The 19,050-nt window shown below is 37.3% G+C and overlaps 1 long non-coding RNA gene across 1 annotated transcript in view; it reads right to left on the bottom strand.

Annotated features, from left to right (window-relative positions):
• LOC132649252 (uncharacterized) overlaps nucleotides 1–18,683 on the bottom strand; it is a 33,833-nt gene extending 15,150 nt beyond the window's left edge. The window contains exons 1-2 of the long non-coding RNA XR_009587688.1: nucleotides 18,497–18,683; nucleotides 3,278–3,326 (exon numbers count right to left, since the gene is read on the bottom strand). This is a non-coding gene — a long non-coding RNA (uncharacterized LOC132649252). The remainder of the gene's footprint in view (nucleotides 1–3,277; nucleotides 3,327–18,496) is intronic.
• Between the last annotated feature and the right edge of the window lie 367 nt (nucleotides 18,684–19,050).

The raw sequence follows: 19,050 nt of genomic DNA, 5'->3' as shown, positions 1-19,050 counted from the left end.
ACAGGGTGAAGGACTTGCTCCATGAAGCAAGTCACTCCAGATAAGCACTGTGATTTTAAGCTGTCTCCATAATGTTTTTCCTTCCAGTTATTGTTTAAGAAACTACAGAGGTCTTCGGGAAATTAGGGAAAACTATAGCTTAATCTGGATTAACCTTTGTACTCAAAGATTTTATTTGTCAGGTGAAACTAATCCTCCTTTTTATATTCTCTGTCACATCACTGTGAAAATTAAATACAAATTTATATGTGGTACTGAATATAGGAATGAATCTGTGTCAAATGATCTAAATAAAGTGACATAAAGAAGTATTTAGCACAATGTCTGGAACCGTCATAAATATTATTTCACTTTCTATGACCATTTATATACTTGACTCAAAATTAGAATCCGTTATATTCGGTGAAATCGAGTGTATCTGGCTTATAAAACTTATTATCCAAGGCATAATTAATCAAGCATATCAAATTAACACACGGGCATTTGCTGAGCTTGTACAGCACAGGAGGATCTGAGTTAGATGTTTAATCGAATCATCTGTTTGAAAAACTCTGTATGGATAATCCCAGGTCAGATTTCTAGGATGATGGTGAAGTGCTTCTGTAGTCAAAGCATAAATGAAGATGTGTGTTAGTTATTGTTTGCATTTGAGGGTAGATAACTATTGACCATTGGTGTATCAAATCAAACATTTCCCTGTTGTGGATATTATACACAGAAATACATGGATAATAATGTTTATCAACCATTTCAAATTGAAGTTGAAACAGGGAACCAAGTTTTATTTTGTTTCCAACATGAATTTTATTGCCTTTTAAAATTTATTGCCTTTTTAAAAATTTTTATTAATTGCACTTTATTCACTTTGTATCCCCCCTGTAGCTCCCTTCCTTCTCCCCTCCCAATCTCTTCCTTCCTCCCTCCCCTTTCTTCATGCATGCCCCTCCCAAGTCCACTGATAGGGGAGGTCTTCCTTTCCTTTCTTCTGAAACCAACTTTTTATGTTGGATTCTTGTTAATTCAGTATTCTTCACTCTGTAATCTATCATATGTACTTTAAAAGCTAATTTTGAAAAGGATATGGTCATGGAAGGTAGGGTACTGTGATAGTTAATATTGACTGTCTTCCTGACAGGACATAGAATCCCTTAGGTGACAGAACTCTGGGTATATCTATGAGGGACTTCATAAATTGAGTTACTTGATATGGAAAGACCCAATTTAGATATAGGTGGCAATATCTCATAAACAGGGTTTTACAGTAAATCAAAAGGGGAAAGTTGGCTGGGTAGCTTTCATCTTCTTATTTCCCGATTGTTTATGCAAGGTGACCAACTGCATCACCTTCAGGGCCCCTATGATAAAGTAAATTCACTCCAATTAAAAAAAAAATCAACCTTGCCTCCATTAAGTTGTTTTGTCAGGTATTTGATCGCAGAAACAATAGAAATAACTGATATGGATGATATAAATGCGAGTTTTTAAAACATTGTTTAATGGACTAGATACCATAATATTGCATTAGATACCATAATATTCTGTATTAGTTTGCAAGCATTTCCTTAACAAAATATTTGAGAGATGATTTAGCAACAGACATTTATTTCTCATTTTTTCTGAAACCGTAATTCTAAGACCAATGTAGTTGACAGGTATGATTTTTCATAAGGCCCGTCTTCAACTTGATAGTGGCCACCTTCCCACTGAATCTTCTTTAGGTCTTGTAGCTGTGAACCAGTATACCTACAGTGTTTCTCTGTATGTATCAATTTTCCTGTTTTGAAGTGTCACCTGTTTGTGTTTGTCAGTTCTGCTGGGAACCAAAGCTATTTACTGAAGCCAAAGCTAAATAGTGAGCAAAGGTCATTTAGTGGAGACCTAAAGCCAATTAGTGGAAGAGTTATCTAGGAACCTAGGTCATGGGTGATAAATTTGTGAGGACATCCATTTGTTAGTCTTAGAGCATCCTTGAGATATCTTAAGAAAACATCCTTACAGTATCTTGCAGGTACAATATTCAAGCCATGAAAGCACTCTTGCTATCTTCTGCAGCAGTAAATTAGCCTTCCCCCTTTCCTGCCTTCTCCCTATATAAGTTGGGTAAAAATTTCTAATAAATGAGGCTTTGATCGGACAAACTGACTTGGCCTCCTTCTTTGCATCTCGTCCCACCATTCCTCTCACACACCCCCCTTCGGAACCTGTTGAAATCCCTCTGGACAGGACAAGTTCGACTAGGCCCATTCTGACAACCTTGCTTTAATATCAAGCTCCTTTCTGAATGCCCCAACCTCACATACAATCACATCCTGAAGCTCTAGGGTTAACGTTTTAATACAAGAATTTGGATACAGGACCAGCACACAACTCAGGCCATAAAAATTTCATTACATTTATTTTTTGCAACAGTACAATAGATAACCTCTTTATACCATCATTAAAAACACATTATATATCCTTTTATAAATCTCTAAACATTTTATACTCATCAGTTTGATTATAGTTATCATTGTTCTTTAATATTTATGTACTGATCACTGCCTGCCTGCTGTGGCACTAAATACTTTATATGAATTAAGCCATCTAAAGGTTGCAGTAATCGTGTGAGCTAGCTACTGCTATAGCTCCTGTCCTGCTGAGGAAAGAGATTAAGATTTGTCCACTGTCTTGAAAAGTGACATATTTGATGGGTTGGTAGAGGAAACTAGGGTGCAGTCCAACTTGGTTTGCTGAACAGCACACTCCTTGTCATTGGAAGTCCTACATATTATGCTAAGAGTGGGAGAAGGCATTCCTCCCTTCCTGTCCTTTGAGTTCAGACACAGCCAGGGCCATGCATACATCTTGTTCCTACCATTATTGCTCTTTGTCAGAGATCTGGAAGGCACTTAAGAGATGGATGACTTGAAACTTGCCCATTTTTAATGTTTTTTTGAGTTGAAAAATAAGGGGCTATTATAAATATATTTGTGGTGTATTTATTAAACAACATTCCAAAGTATTTAGAGGAAACATGTAACCTACCAGTAACAGTTTTTTTGTACTTGAAATCAGAGTACTTTAGACACATTTGAGTCAAACTGAATTAAGAGAGTGAACACAGTTCTTAAAGTCCTTGGTTAACAGAGGATAAATTTAAAAGCAAAATAAGCAACTAAGAAAATGAGGAGTGTGTTTCATTTCTGGTCTAGTTACTTTGATATATGTCTGATTCAGCTGGAGAGAAATGACAGACAGAAGTTTACATAGTATTTCATATTGCCTTAAAAATACTTACGGAGAACTTTTCTTTTCTGGCAGTCAGAGATTTATTCAATAATAGCCAGCTGAAAAGCAACAGAGATTATTTCAGAAAGGCCACAGCAAGATTTTTTCTTGTAAGAAGAGCAGTTGACTGAGCTGGCTGCTCATCTGCTATCCTAGGTCCAGGTGCTGTAGCGGAGAGCACTGTGAAAGATAATGCCTAGCACTCACTCTTAACATCTTGACCTCTAGCAGACCTAGCTCCCCATGAAAAGCCCTAAGGTCTTGGTGTGCTTCCTGTTACAATCCAATCCATCTTTGCATCTTTCTTTCAGCCATCTGGTTATAACGGTACATAAATGAGAACCTTGATGCTTTCTTTATTAAAGCACAGACTGAAGCAATCTTGGGAATCTTAGACTGTCTCTGGTTTTACCACTCAGAAATCAGATGCAGCCTAGTCAGTCTTTTTTCCCCTTCTTTATTATAGCCGTGTTACATGTTGAGTTAACAGTCTTTCCTTCCATCTTTGCAAAAATAGGTGAGAGATTTTTTTTGTAGTTTTTTAGATCATTTCCATATGATAATAGCCAAAGAAATTTTGCTCCTAGCTCTCAGTGGGTATTTTCAAAATGTGTATGTCATTAGATTTATGCTTTTACTTTCTGTTATAATTTTCTATCTAGACTACTCAGTCTGTTATTCTATATATCGTTATATATGCATTAATAAGTATTTGATTTTGTTATCAACAACATAAAGAAAGTAATTTTGAATTATTTCAATGGTTGCCAAAAAATACATTAGTTTGGAAAGAAGTCTGAGGCTTTCTACTGAAAGATTTTATAACTGATATTGTTTTTGTTTCCAGCCACAGACTACCAAAAAGAAAAATTAAAGAGTAATGTGCTTTACTCCTCAAGTATAATTGTGTTTCTAGGAATGTGCCTCTACTTCAGTCCTATATGTGAAAGAATCTGCAAAAGAATGAGCTTCTCTTGTCTAAGGTCAAAATAACCAATTATGAGCATCTTTTCAGCCTTAAAATTGGGTAATGTGGAAACCCTGGAGAGATATTATGTGATGGCAGACTGGTTGATAGAATGTGCATATGCTCAATGGGTCCCTAAAGGCAAGGTGAGCAGTTAGATGCCAGGGCAGCATGCCCTCCATTCTTATGGAAGCCGCTGCTCTCCATTATGACTTTTGCTTTATAGTCTGAAAGGTTACAATAGTATGTGTGTTCATCACTGTGCTAAAAGGATGAAAAGCTTTTCCCATTTTTTATAAGAGAACATCCACGGAATCTCATCTTTCAATTTCATGTTTCTCTGATGATGAAGTCCAGGAAAATGTTCATTGCTATTCTGTGCTACCATTTCATTCAGGCAATGTCTCCTCTTGTCCAGTCTGAGTAGATAATACAGTTTGCACTATCAGTGGGAACTTTTGTAGATATAATTAGGTAAAGAAATACTTGCCACCCTAAAGCAAGGCATTGAACAATATCTGTTAATTAACAACGTCTGTTAGCAGACACTGAAAATTTTCCCTGCAAACAAATTGGATACTAAGCTGCCATATTCTTTTCAGCAGAGTCCTTGCAGTAATAGCTATTCCTCTCCCTAACTTGTGACAAAAGTAGATGGCTATTAAGGGATATTACTGTTCAAAATTGTATGACTATATAGAAGAGTGATCAAATAGTACTTATCCATACTATAAAGATCCTTGTCGTAGAGATTTTCAGAAGAAATTACCTTCCATAAGAACTAAACTCAGAAAGTAAAGTAAAAAGTTGGACAGAATTAAAAAGCTCTGGGATATTTCAGGTTATTATTATAATTATTATTAGTGTGTCACTGAGGATTGGTCACAGGTTTTGTACATGCTAGACAAATGCTCTCATTGGACTATGTCCTTAGCCCAAAAACTTTTTAACCGTGAAGAAAAAGATCAAGAAATGAGACAGAATTTTAGTAATTACTTATGGTGTTTGATGTGTGTGTGTGTGTGTGTGTGTGTGTGTGTGTGTTTACGAATGTGTGCATCAATGTGCATGTGTGTATATAGCCCTTCCTACTCCCAAAGCCTGTTTCACTGTGTATAATACAAACTGAAACTTAAAGCAGAATAGATAATTTTAATGCATAGGCCAAACCCCAACACATCAATTCTTAAAGATATCATCTGTATTATGAGCTTCACGTTCCCTCTGGCAAAATAAGCATAATTATTTCATTTGTCTTAATACCCAAATTTCCTTGTGGCTTGGCAGTCACACTGATGAAGGCGTAATTACTAACTGGGACAGTCACGGTACTGATACAGTTGTCCCATGAAGATACAGTTAAACTGCCCTGTGAACCACTCCCTTCTCAGCACTGCCTCCCATGCAGGCCCTCTGCAGAACATTAAAAAGAAAATAAACATCAAAAATTTAAAAACTATTTTTCCTTGGAATGGATGTTTTTTCATTTTGTCTATTACCTCTTCCAAGGATTCTCTCTCTACATTTATAAAGCAAGCCCTGATTTATAACCATTCACAAGAATCAGATACAATTCCTACTTTATAAAATCTGATATAGAAACTCGTAATGCATGTGGACAAAAACTGAATATTAGTGCATTGCAATTATTATTAAATTTTACACATACACATTTTGTTACACAAAAAACAAACAATGGTTTTCCTTCAAATCATTTAAATTGGCAAATAATTATATATGTAATTAAACTACAGGACTGAGTATGAAAATTAAAAAGATAAATTAACCAAGCAACAGACCTTCTACACAGAAAGATTAGAGCATTTACCCCTATCACAGAGCTCCCTGGAGTTCAAGTCTGCTCAGGTTTTGTTCTAGTTGCTCAGTAAAGGCTGCACCCTTCTATCATTGTCTGAGGTTGAACTCTAAGAATGGAAAGGAGGGAATACCAAATAAAATGCTCCCACAGGAATGAGTTTTCTAGTGCTTTAGCCGTGTGACCCAAGGTATTGATTTACAGTCCACTGTAGTACCCCAGAGCAAAAGGGAACCCTGGTAATTAAGCCAATAGCAGCACATCCTAAAATAGTGCTGACTGGCTAAAAAGGAGGCCCCCGTTTTTTCTCTGTCTCCACACAAATGCAGATGCAGACATTGACCTCTGACCTTTCTCCAAAGTTTTTAGCTGCAGCTGTTATTTTTCTTTCTCTGGCCCTTTAGCTGCTGATGGAGTGATAAGGTTCATTAAATGGTGTGTGCAACTTTCTTTTAAACAAACATGAAATGATTTATACCTCAAGCATTACTTATAAAATGTTTTATTGAGTCCAGAGTGAAAGGAAATGTTCTCATTAGGGCCTTCCTAGTAAGGACCTAGGCCAATTGACCACATTAATAAGACAGAGCCATGTTTTTGAAGCATTTTGTATTTAAATATAGAATTTTTCCATTGTGCAACTCTCAAGATTATAAGCAAGTTGAATCAGAAATCTCCTCTTTGTATTCCATTAGAGTCATTACTGAAATAGGGCCACAAAAGGTAATAGCAATAAAACCAAATACCTTGAGGAGCATATGCAAATTATATGCTAATATATGGTAATCCAAGTACTATGTTCAGTGGCTATAAAAATACTAAATACAGCTAATTAAGGGTAGGTAAGTTGCTGTGCTTTCTACTTCAGAGCTATATGTGAGAGGTAGTGTATTACTATAATTACAACAGTCCTGCCTTCGGCAGCACATTCAACATCTTAACAGAATTCCTCATTCTGTCATTATTTGTCCATTTCACCAAATATAATCACTTCTTCTCTTCTCCACTTCAGGCCCTGGGTCCGTGAAGTTACTGAGAAACTAAAAGACAAATTAAATCCTTAGCCTCAAGGAAAACAAACACTTTCCTCTCTAAAAACCTTAGATGTGTCGTGCCCACTTAAAACTCCTCTTAGCATAAGTGCCCCCCACAAGGGGAATAGAGCTCAGCAATCAGCCATATTGAAAACCACACTGCTAAAGAAGCCAGGAATAACCTACAAAATGCATTGACTACTTTCCGAAATGCAGCTCAGTGCAGAGATTCACTATTTGAACGCAACATTTGCATAAGAGCACTATAGAAGTCTATCTGGCTAAAAACATAGTTGCTATTCCTTTTCTAAGGAAAGTTACATATTCACCTTTGGGATACTTTACTATCTATATATTTTTTTAGCCATTATAATATTGGCATCCCTTATGAGTCTTAAAATATAATTTAGTTAGGCTGAAAGTCACACTCAAGCCACTCTGTAGTTTTGCTCTTGTTCATAAACTAGCTTGAGTCCCTTTCTGTTGCTGCTTTAACAAACTGCCACAAAGTTAGTATTTTCATGTAACCAAGATTTCTTGCCTCATAGCTCTCATGGTTGTAAGTACAACATAGTCCTCAATGACAAGTATCAAGGTAGTAAAGAGCTACCTTCCTCATAGAGCTCCTGTGTCTTCTAATTCTCTACTTCTAGATCCCACCTACTATCCTGGACCTCTGATGCTTTCTTCCCTGTTCCAAGTTAGCAAGAGCAAACTCAGTCTTTTCCATATGACATTACTTTAACCTTAACTTCTCCATACCTCTACTATTAAGGACATTAGGATTGTTCTACGTATACCACATAATGCTGCAGAATCTTCCCTCCCTTACAGTCATGTGATGGACAAGCTTAATTGCCTCAGCAACTTTAATTAGCTTTGCTGAAGCATACCACAGACATATATTGTAGTAATGAGGATGTGGGTAGTTTTACAAGAATATAACTTTGATCTGCCTATTTTTTCTGGCACAAGTACTGGGAGGACAGATTTAGATATTAACAAACCATAAGCATACCTTGCTAGCTTGTCCTAAGAGATGAATATTTGACATAGGGTTAAATAAGTGGTAAAATAAAAACATCTTCATGAACCATTTGTAGCCCAAAGGGAAGGGAACCAAATGAAACTATGAATGTTATACATGAAGAGCAATTTTTTAATTTATTTATTTAGTTTTATTAATTACAGTTTATTCACTTTGTATCCCCCCCATAAGCCCCTCCCTCCTCCCATCCCAGTCCTACCCTCCCTTCCCCTTCTTCTCGCAGTACCATGCATGGAGATAATCTAGAACCCCTGCACAGATGTTAGTCCATGGCAGTGTAGTGTCCAAGTGGGTTACATAGTAATGGGAAGAGGGACTGCCTCTGACATCATCTGATAGGCTTGTTCTTTGATCACCTTTCCCTGAGGGAAGAGCAGCCTTACCAGGCCACAGAAGATGACAATGCAGCCACTCCTGATGTGATCTAATAGATTAAGATCAGAAAGAAGGAGAGGAGGACCTCCCCTATCAGTGGACTTGGGGAGGGGCATGCGCTTTTAGGTATTTTTGCACCCTTCATAAGACATGGTCTTCAAATTGAAAATGATCACTACAAGACTACAAATAAGGTAAAGAACTGCTCAGAACCAGAAAGATCAGGTTAAAGTACTTGCCACTAAGCCTAACAACCTCAGTTCAATCCCTTTATCCCATATGGTGGATGGGGATAACACATTCCTTTCAGCTTTCCTGTGACTTTCTTAAGCATGTCAGATGTAACATTCCTCACCATGTGTGGTCTCATATACACACAGACATACACACAGATAGACAGATAGATGGATAGATAGACAGATAGATGATAAAAAGAATGTCTCAGTGTAAAAGACAGGTGAAAGTGCGGTTTGAATACTGTCCTTACATTAAATGTATTTTACCTTTCCAGGACAATGTTAATTGCCAGGTCATGTTACAGAACCATTTGTCTCTCAGGAGTTGAGAAGAGCTGGAAAAGTATTGGAAGAATGGCATCTAAGTGTCAAAGGATGACCATTCATTATCTTCTGTTTGATTCCTGACAAATTCGAGAATGTGTTACTCAAATCATTTGGCAATTGAATATTGAGAAAATACACACATGGGAGAAAGGAGGGACAGGGGCAGGGAAAGAGAGAGAATAACAAGGTGAAGCTGCTGCTGGAATGACAACATAGATTTCTAATCTGCAACAAATGTTTATTAATAATTAGTTGTTCACTCTAAAGAAACAATAAAATGTGTAGTAGAGTACATAAGGAGTAACACCGTCACTTATCATCATTATTAGCTATCACATGTTATGCATAATTGTAGGTGCTTTATTTCTATTCAGCTGTCAATACAGTTCATTTACTTCCATCAGCATACAAGAAACACATGAGCAACAGGTCACACTACAATATTATGATGATAGTACGATCACTAGATAATAGGAACTTTTCAATTCTATTTTAATTTTATGGGATCACTATTGCTGTTCTTTATTGTCTGTAATCCCATTATGGTACATAGGACCCCCCGCAGAGAAAGAGAGAGCAAGAGGGGGGGGAGAGTATGGATTTTTAAAATTCCAGACATTACATGACTCTCTCATCTCTATTTTAGAGTAGAGATAATTGAGTAGCTATGTTTTTAAATGAGGACAAAGGGTGATGACAGCTGGCTGTATAGTGATGGTGATGGAGCTGTTAACAATTTCTAGTAGGACAAGGGGAAAGAAAAGGAAAATACAGGACTTTGCATCAATGATTTTAGTCATTACTCTCCTCTCTCCCAATAAAGCAACAACTGATATTGGGAGGTCTGTCTGTCTGTCCATTTGTCTGTGTGTTTGTCTGACTGTCTGTCTGTCTCTCTCTCTCTGTGTGTGTATAAAATAGAAGGTTAGCTGAAACTGGGGCAGGTTCTATGAAGTCATCTTTTATGAAGGGGTTAGATTTTTTCAAGACACAGATGTTTGGGGTCATCCATGTTCCTGTAACTATTTCATCTGTGCTCTATAAGTAAACCTAATAAACTCCAAGTCAGACTTGGGTGGAACTTTTGCTTTGATATGTCTTGGTGCTTTATCTCTGATAAATAGACATTTGTTCATACCTCCCTAGGAAAAGCTAAACATAAACCCAAATGCACATACTGATTTCCTCTCAGGCACCATTCTCTCCAGCCATAAGACCCTGGATGTTTAAGCAAAGATTATTAGAAAATATAGGAAGAGAAACGTTAACTGGACATTGCAACTCCTCCGTAGGTCTGCAAATAAGAGCTTAGGAGTTCCATCCTTTACACATGACCTCTGCTTCCAAGGTCTCCTTCAAACCACAGACAGGCATCATTCTACACAGCCTTCCATTTATCTACTTAAGCTGAATTACCCCACTGGAAATCGAACATTGCTGCAGATATTGATCCAGACACATAGACACTGGTAAGGCTTTCTTTGTGTGAAATTTACAGAAGAGGCCTGTTAGATGAAGCTCTGAAGTGCAGACATATCCACAGAGCTGCTGTTTTCCTCAGTGGGATGGGAGAAAAAAACTTGGGCCACTTGTGTCCAGTGCAAAGGAACAATATTACTGTGATGCCTCAGAAATCATTGCACTGGGCATGGTTCTTTGCTGCAAAATTCCCTGTCTTGCTCTGACCTTCCATAAAATTTGACCAGTTATTCATGACCTTCACATGCTGTGCTGGGGCTCTGTTCTCCCACTGCTCTGCCTCTCTGGCTTTAAGCTGTACTAAACTCACTAAGCATGGGACTCTTCTTTAGAAAAAAAAAATCGAACTGAATGGACTGTTGTTTCCTTTCTGGCCTTCAAACACCAAGGCACTGTTGAACTCTTTAAAATTGTAAATTATGTCTGTTTAAGAAAATATCAGTGTTTTCTAAAACAGAATAACAGAGCTAGAAAAGGGTGGGCTGAGCTATTTGCTGCCAAAATTTCAGGCAGGAAAATGATGTATTCATCATCATAGGCACAAGCAAAGGTTCTAGCGACTTGGGCACAATGCTTGCTCAGTTCTTCTGAAGAGAGTGATAGCATTTATTTATTTATTTATTTATTTATTTTTATCGTCAGCAAATTATCTGAATAATGTAAAAGTACATAAACTTTTGCTCAGGGAGACTTCATCACCAACATTTAAAATGTAAAACAAATCTCTAAGAATTCAACTGATTTTTTTCTCACCAGTAACTTTATTTCAGATAACAGTTGTATTGTCTGTCTAAAATTATATTTCTTGGGGAAAGGAGAGAAGATGTCTGTTGTTAATGTTCAGGTGCCACTTCATGTATCTTCAAGATTTAACTCATAAATGGGCTGGTTGGATGATACTGAGTAGAGGAGGTTAAATGTCTGTGTATGATGAGTTAAGTCAGAGAAGCATCACTGCACTGGCAAATACACTACTTAGACACCTAGAATTTCTTCTCTGCAGGACCCAGAAGGTGTTGAAAGGCAAGGATGAGGTTCTTGCTGAGAGCAAGCTTCTGATTTTCACTGGCTTCCTGTCTGGCCAGGTAGCTTAATTTAGTCATGTGTTTTTAGTAAAATGCAAGCAGAAAATCAAAACTTTTTTGATCCAAGAGTAAAGTGAAGTCTGTAAAACAAGAAGTTTCAGTTTTTAATATTGAATTCACTTTTTAATATTAAAGTGCTTTTCAAGAATAACTTGAAAGCGCATCTCTTCTTAGGAATGCACACACTATGTGTGTCCTCTGACTAACCATTCTAGGTGGGGATACCTGCCTGAACTTCCCTTCCTTGGACTCCATTCACATTAAGCAGCTGTTGGCATAAATACTAGGAAACCTGCCTGACTTTCTAGTACTAACTTTGATATTTTCTCCTCTGAGAGTTTAAAAGCATTACTTGGTGAATTCTGTTTTATCATTTCCAGAACTTGGAATGGGCATTTCTTTTTCTCAACCATTACGGCTTTCAGTGGGCTAGAAATGTTAAGGGTAATGTTAGCCACACAGAACTTTGAAAAGACTGAATAAGAAGGAAGAAAGAGAGTAAGACATTTGCTTGTGTTTTTACTTAATCTTTTCAAAGGTAGAAATACCCTGAGCTTGCCAAGTTCTATTGCAGTGTGTGTAACACACTGTCTAGGAGACATGATGGAGTCCTTACTGAACAACTTTTCTGGGAAAAAACAAAAAACTATCCCTGCTCTCTAAAGTGCTTCTCACTCATAGCAGTTGGTTTCTTTCATGTCGTGTCTCTGCACCTGGCAGGAAAACTTACTACTTTCTTTAGAAATGTGGTCCCCAGACTGCCCAGCTGCTTTCATTCTGCTAGGCAAAACGCCTGGCAGATATACTCCACTTACAGGCACAGCAGGTGAGAAGAAGGTCTTATTTCTTTCAGATCATTTCTGAACAAAGGTCTAAGGTGAGCAGAAGAAATAATATTTTAATAGGGAGTTATCTTGTCCAAAATTGACTGTGGATTCATGGTTTATTGCAATTAATTAAACTGCTTTTGACCAAATTAACCAAACTTGTTTATTTTGCTCTATGTTAAACCAAAAGCTTGTTAGTAATGGCATACCCTGCCTTCTGGGACATTAATAAAGATTGTAATAGAATTAAGTATTAAGGAAAGTAGCCTCCTGTAGCCTGCTAATGGTAGAATTGGAAAGTACTTCAAACAGAGGCATACAAACATACAAGGACAAAACAAGGAATTTGTTAAGTCCACAGATGTAAACAGAGTATCATACACCAGAAGGTCAAACTTACGGTGCTCGAGTTTAGGGTCTAGTTTTGCAGACCTGAATAAACGCCTGCTTACCCCAATGAAAACCAAAGCCTAACTCCCCTGTAATGTAGTTCGCTGAAATAATTACTTTAATTTGAATTACTTATAGTACATGACAACCTACTGGAAACTGAACCCCAGGAAAAGCTCTCCCACAGCACCCATTTGGGGACCGATAGAGCCTTCCTTGCTCCTCACTGTTAACTAGTTGGCCAGCTGGCAACCATAAACTGCCTGTATATCATGAGTCCTCCTCCACTGCATGACAGAAAGCTAATGGTCCCAATGCTGTGGCGTTCACCTTCAGGTAATCACAGCTGCTGAGAGTTCAAGAGGGCAGAGGCCAAGTCCAACCTAGAGGGCAGTGGCCTTGTCAAACCGAGAGAATAAGACTCCACTAATGAAATTCCTATACAGAATTAGGGAATTTTTCCCAGGGCTGTAGTGTACTTTATCCACCATTGCAATTGATCAGGCTAAGGTAAGAGATTGTTTTTCTCTAGTTATCACAGCTGTCCCATCCAAAGAACTGATTGCTTCCCAGATTTCCCTTAGGTACGCATATTTCTGGGATGTCAGGCCTCTTGAAGAAAGTGGTATAGTATTTAAACTATGATTATCTTCTTATACTTATTAAATTAATTTATAAATTATTTATTGTATCTAATAAAATGAAAAAGCTGTATAAATAGTTATTACATTGTGCTGTTAATTACCTTCATGCCAAGAAAAGCTAGAATCTGTAAGAGCTTAATACTGACTCAGTGTTTGCTACTAATATGCGTGATACACTGATAGGTGTCTTCATATGTAGGGAAACAGTGGATGAGCAAGGACAACTGTTTAACAGGTTATAACTTCTTACTTTGAAAGGCTTGAAGTTATGTTTCTATGTTTCCATGTTCGTGTGTGTGTGTGTGTGTGTGTGTGTGTGTGTGTGTGTCTGTGTGTTTGAGTTTGAGGTTAAGCGAGAAGTGTTTTCTACTTAAATCGTAGTTTCTTTTCTGGTTGCTGTGATAAAATACTCTGACAAAACAACTTAAGACAGAAAGATAGCTGGCAATGGTGGCACATGCTTTTAATCCCAACACTCATGAGGCGAAGGCAAGGAGAGACAGCCTGATCTACAGAGTGAGCTCTAGGACAGTCAAGGCTACACAGAGAAACCCTGTCTCAAAAATAGAAAGAGGGGCAGAGATAGAGACAGGGAAACAGGGAGAAATAGAGAGGAAGACAGACATAGAGGAATGGAGAGAAAGGGAGAAGAGAGAGAGAAAAAAAATTATTTTATCCCATACATCAAGGCACAGTGGGAAACTCAGGGCACCAAGAACTAGAAAACAAAGCCTTTCATTCTTTCTGGTGCTCCTCTGGCTTTCTTCATTTCATATAATCCAGGATCTTCTGCCATGGGAATGTTCTTACCCACATTCAAGATATGTCCTTTCATATCAGTGAAATCAAGAATATACTCAGCAGACATGCCAAGATACCCTTCCTTTGGTAATTCTATATTCTGTCACATTGGTAATAGCAATCATCACACATACGCACACACACACACACACACACACACACACACACGAGCTCTATAAGTGAGCACTGCGACAAGATAGCCCTCTGTAATAGTATATGACTTAAGGTGTGCCTCAGTGTCAATAAACTCATCTGGAACAATGGATAGAATACAAATATCAACAAAACAGATTCATTTAGTCAGAAATAGTTATTGGTATCCACTATATGACAGAAAGCTGACTTTTAAGAAACAGATCCTTGGAAGGATGTACTGGTTTGGTATGATGCCAACTTTCTAGGGTTGGATCATTTATCATATGCCTTTCTGCATATACACCATGGGAAAAGATTTCTGAATTTTCTGTTGTTATCACCGATTATTGTATTACCTGGAGCTTGGAGATACAGATCAGTGGTTAGGAAAACTTACTGTTCTTGCAGAGGACCCAGGTTGAGTTTACACACACACACACACGCACACACAGACACACACACGACACACACACGACACACACACACATCATAGCAACTTACAAACAACTCTTTCTCTAGTTCCTGGGTTTTTAGGCTTTCTTCTGTCCTCCATAGGCACTTACACACAAACTCATGTAGGTGTTTGAACATATGTGTGTATGCTCATGCTTACCAATCACTTTTTGCCCTGATAACTCTAAACATACTCAAACAATGTGATAACGCTTATCATTTTATCAGCCGAATACATGTTGAAATTCTGATGATTTTGTTTTATTGGTCTAGGAACTCTATTCTGGGAAACTTTATTTGTGTACTCATGGAAACCATACTGTCTAAAGCCCAGGGATGACACTGAGCCAAGATCCTTCTCATTCTTCAGATTTATAAAAAAAAAATGTAATAAAATGTTTTTAGTATTTTAAACATTTCTACTCTGATTTTGCACAGTGGAATAATCCATACCAGAGTGATGCTTTGTCAATCAGCCAGTAAGAGTGAGCATATTATGCACTGCTTCCAAGAGTCTAAGAAAAATAAGTGACTATTCAGACCCATCACGGCACTAGCTGATCAGAGCTGGTTATTCTGACTATTGCCACTTCCACAAGCTTTTTAGCCATTTGGATATATGTACATATATCCAACTATGTATGCAAAAATGAATTAATTAATCTAGGTAAATAGAGAAATTCCATTTCACACTATGGAAACACATTTGTGCAATAAATTCATCTACACACAAGTGAACATACACATGTATATTATTTTTAAGAAGTTCATTTTTCTGTTGTTTGAAAGGAAAAACGTTTAACAGACTGTTGTGTAAAAAAGCTTAACTGTAGCCTTTTTATGTTTTTTTTTCTAGAGAAAAAGAATTGCATACATATATATACATATATATATGACAATTCAAGAAATATAAATTAAAATTTGCACGTGAAATTTCACTTTAAATCTTCAAACTAGACTATAAGGCCTCTTCTTGTGCTTCACCTAAACATATATACCAAGTGGCAATAGAAACATGCCAGTTACGACCTTCCAAGAATGTGCAGCTTCCCTGGATGCCGGAAAATATTAAAAACAGATTATACTTTCCCTCTGTGTTTCAGTTTCATCATTACTCAGACAATTCCATGTTTGATTTGCTGTATTCCCAGATAGCAAATATTCTCATTAGATTATCAAATTTTATCCAGAATAGAAATGAAATAGACCTGAGAGTTTTTTGATTCTAGTTTCCTTTGCTTGAAACATCAAAATGATGCTTAGCAAACAGTTACTGTGTTAGGATGGCTCCATAAGTGCTGTTTCTAGAGATGGGCCATTCAAACCTGTGCTTTCAAGAGTATTTATACCATTCATAAGCTATTACATCTAAAAATCATCTCTCAGGTGTAAGATATTTTCAAAATTCCAAAATAAAACTGTGCTCTGGAAAAGAGAGGTGAAAAACTAGAGTCTCATAATGCCAACTCCCCTGTTCTTTTAATCTATGTGATCTGATCACCCCTGCTGGGCTACCCCATACAATCAACCCAATGAAATTGCTTCTGAGTGGAAAAATCGCTTATATTTACATGAAAGTTACAGGGCTTTTTAACTATCCCTGGGAAATACATGAAATACCCTGAGTTTAACATAACCAACATCTCTTTTCTCAGGGCAATTTGACACTGTTTTATTTTATTTGGAGTTTCACTGTTTATCCCAGGATGTCCTGGATCTTGTTATGTAGACAAGGTTAGTCTCAAATTCTTGGAAGCTCACCTGCTTTTGTATCCCCGTGAAATAATTAAAGACCTGCATTGTCGTGCCCACTTAGACCCAGTATATTTTTTAAGTATAAAAATCTTATTTTTCCTCATTCTGATTCATCCAAAGCCTAATAATATTAATCACAGAATCACTATGAATATGATAAGTAAAGGCTAAAAGACTGACTAGAACTGAAGATCCCTTTTAGAATTACTGAGGGAAAGGACATTTCAAAAAAATTAGAATGTAATGTATATGGATCTGCTCAAAACAATAGGAAATAGTTCTTATTTTATTCTTGAATTTTGTTATATCTAGTAAAACTGCCTTTAACTTTTTAAAATTTAAATCATACTTTATTGTATGTGTGGCAATATTGGCTTGGCAGTATAATAGAATGTATAAATACAGTTTTAAACAAAAGGGTGGTTTCAGATTTCAAAATATGTCCCCTCCCCAAAAAAAACCCCACAAGATTTTAAAGAAACCACTTTTTCTAAGTGTGTCACTGTGACATGTGTTCAGTGACTAGTTATACCTAAATCCTACTGACAATGGCAATGGGATTAAAAAGCAAGCCTGATTTTTGCAAAACAGTCTCAAAGGCACAACCGTGTTGTATTCTTTTGGAATGCAAACGTGGTTCTTGCTACTACTTCAGTACACAGAAAGTAGAACTCACACGTTAATTATGGAAGGCAGAGACTGTGACTGGAAAAGAAGTTAGCTGTATATCCTCCTCGGTAGCCCACGTGTGCTCCTGCACATGGGAGAACCCATAAAATATTCATGTATATATATAAACACGTGTTCGAGCCTAAAATGTATTCATATATACTCATAATACATGGGAGAGCCAATGATGTATTCATGTATATTCATAAACAGGTGGAAGTATGGTTATAGTCTAAAACTTAGAAATGAGACCACGGGAGGATATTATTAGGTGCTAGGGCAGGATGTAATCTAGGCAATATTTCTGGATTCCAAATATTAGGTTGCACATACGTATGCGGGGTCATGCCATTCTCATCTCACATGAGCTTGCAGCTTTTGTAAGCACAGCAGCATTGTGTTTGTGTTCTAGCTTAATTACAACTCAGTCTTTAGTCTTCGTGTAGGATACACCATCAGCTTCCATTTGAAAACACCTCAAAAAGGGAGACTGGCTGAAAGTACATTGACCACATATATGTGATCTGACCTATTCTTTAGATAGAATAAGTTAATCTTTAATGAATGAGACTTTTCCAGAAAGTAATAAAGTTAACCCAGTTGACACACAATAATTTACACAGTTTTCTTTTCTAAAGTGCAGTCGCTTTGAAACATTTGGTAAAGGATGTAAAGGCTGGAGTCAGCTTTTACTACCTTGCTCGAGTACTACCTTGCTCTAGGTTAACAGGTGTTGCTTTCAGAGCCTGCTCAGGTAAGGCTTTATTGGCCCTCTTATCTCAAGGTTGTTGACAGTGGAAGAGTTCAAAAATATTCTAGAAATTCACTCAGTCCTGAAACATCTGCTATAAAGTAGGTTCTGAGGCAAAGTTTTTTTCTCAAATTATTTTCAGATACCCAACAAAGCAAATTCTCAATAGCAAAATAACCCCACATTTCTAAAATGACCATGTGTGTTTAGCCTAAAGTACTTTCAAAAATTAAATACGTAAATGTTGTTAACATGGGCAGATACAAGTCTATTACCTGTTTCCCATTTTCTTTTTATGGTATATTAAGGAAGGAGGAAAAGAAGGGCAAGAGAGGGAGAAAGAAGAAAGAAAAGGAAAGAGAACACTTGAGGAGTTCCCTTCTAAAAGTTATTCAAGTATACTTATTAGAACAAAATGAAAGTCCAAATTGACTCACATTTACATAAATTAGCATGCTGCTCTTTGTCCATTTGGTAGTTCTGATGCTCACTCTGCCAGGAATTCACTAAGAGCTGGAAAAATGACAGCAATGACTCCTGCATTACAAAGCAATGGTGTGAAACCAACAAAGAGCCCCCACTCTTAATACTTGACACTCAAAAAGTGAGCACTGCTAAGGGCCATCCAATTCCCATTATCCATACAGTTGTCTTGATGTTTCCTTCTGCATATAACAGTGATAAATTGGTTAAATGTTTCAGGCTATGGTCTACACGGTAGTAGATGGTTCAAAGCATGAAAGAGGGTAGTCAGATTCAGAGAGAAAAGCAAAGAAAAAAGACTCAACAGAGCTGTCATTATTTTCTGTCGCCAGTGGCTTTCAGAAACTGCTGACATCCCGGGTCAGATGCTGAGCATGTGACGTGGAATAGCATTGGCTGGCACCCTTGACAGAAGGGAGCATCGTGAGCCTCCACTGTGCAGGTGCTCCTGTTCCCAAGGCTCTTCCAAGAAGCAAGCTCCTCTCTGAAGGGATTACACACTGTGGCC

The sequence above is a fragment of the Meriones unguiculatus genome, chromosome 19, assembly GCF_030254825.1.
Source record: "Meriones unguiculatus strain TT.TT164.6M chromosome 19, Bangor_MerUng_6.1, whole genome shotgun sequence".
Taxonomy (NCBI): Eukaryota; Metazoa; Chordata; class Mammalia; order Rodentia; family Muridae; genus Meriones; species Meriones unguiculatus.
The sequence above is the reverse complement of the archived record's forward strand: the minus strand, read 5'-3'. Positions and strand labels throughout refer to the sequence as shown.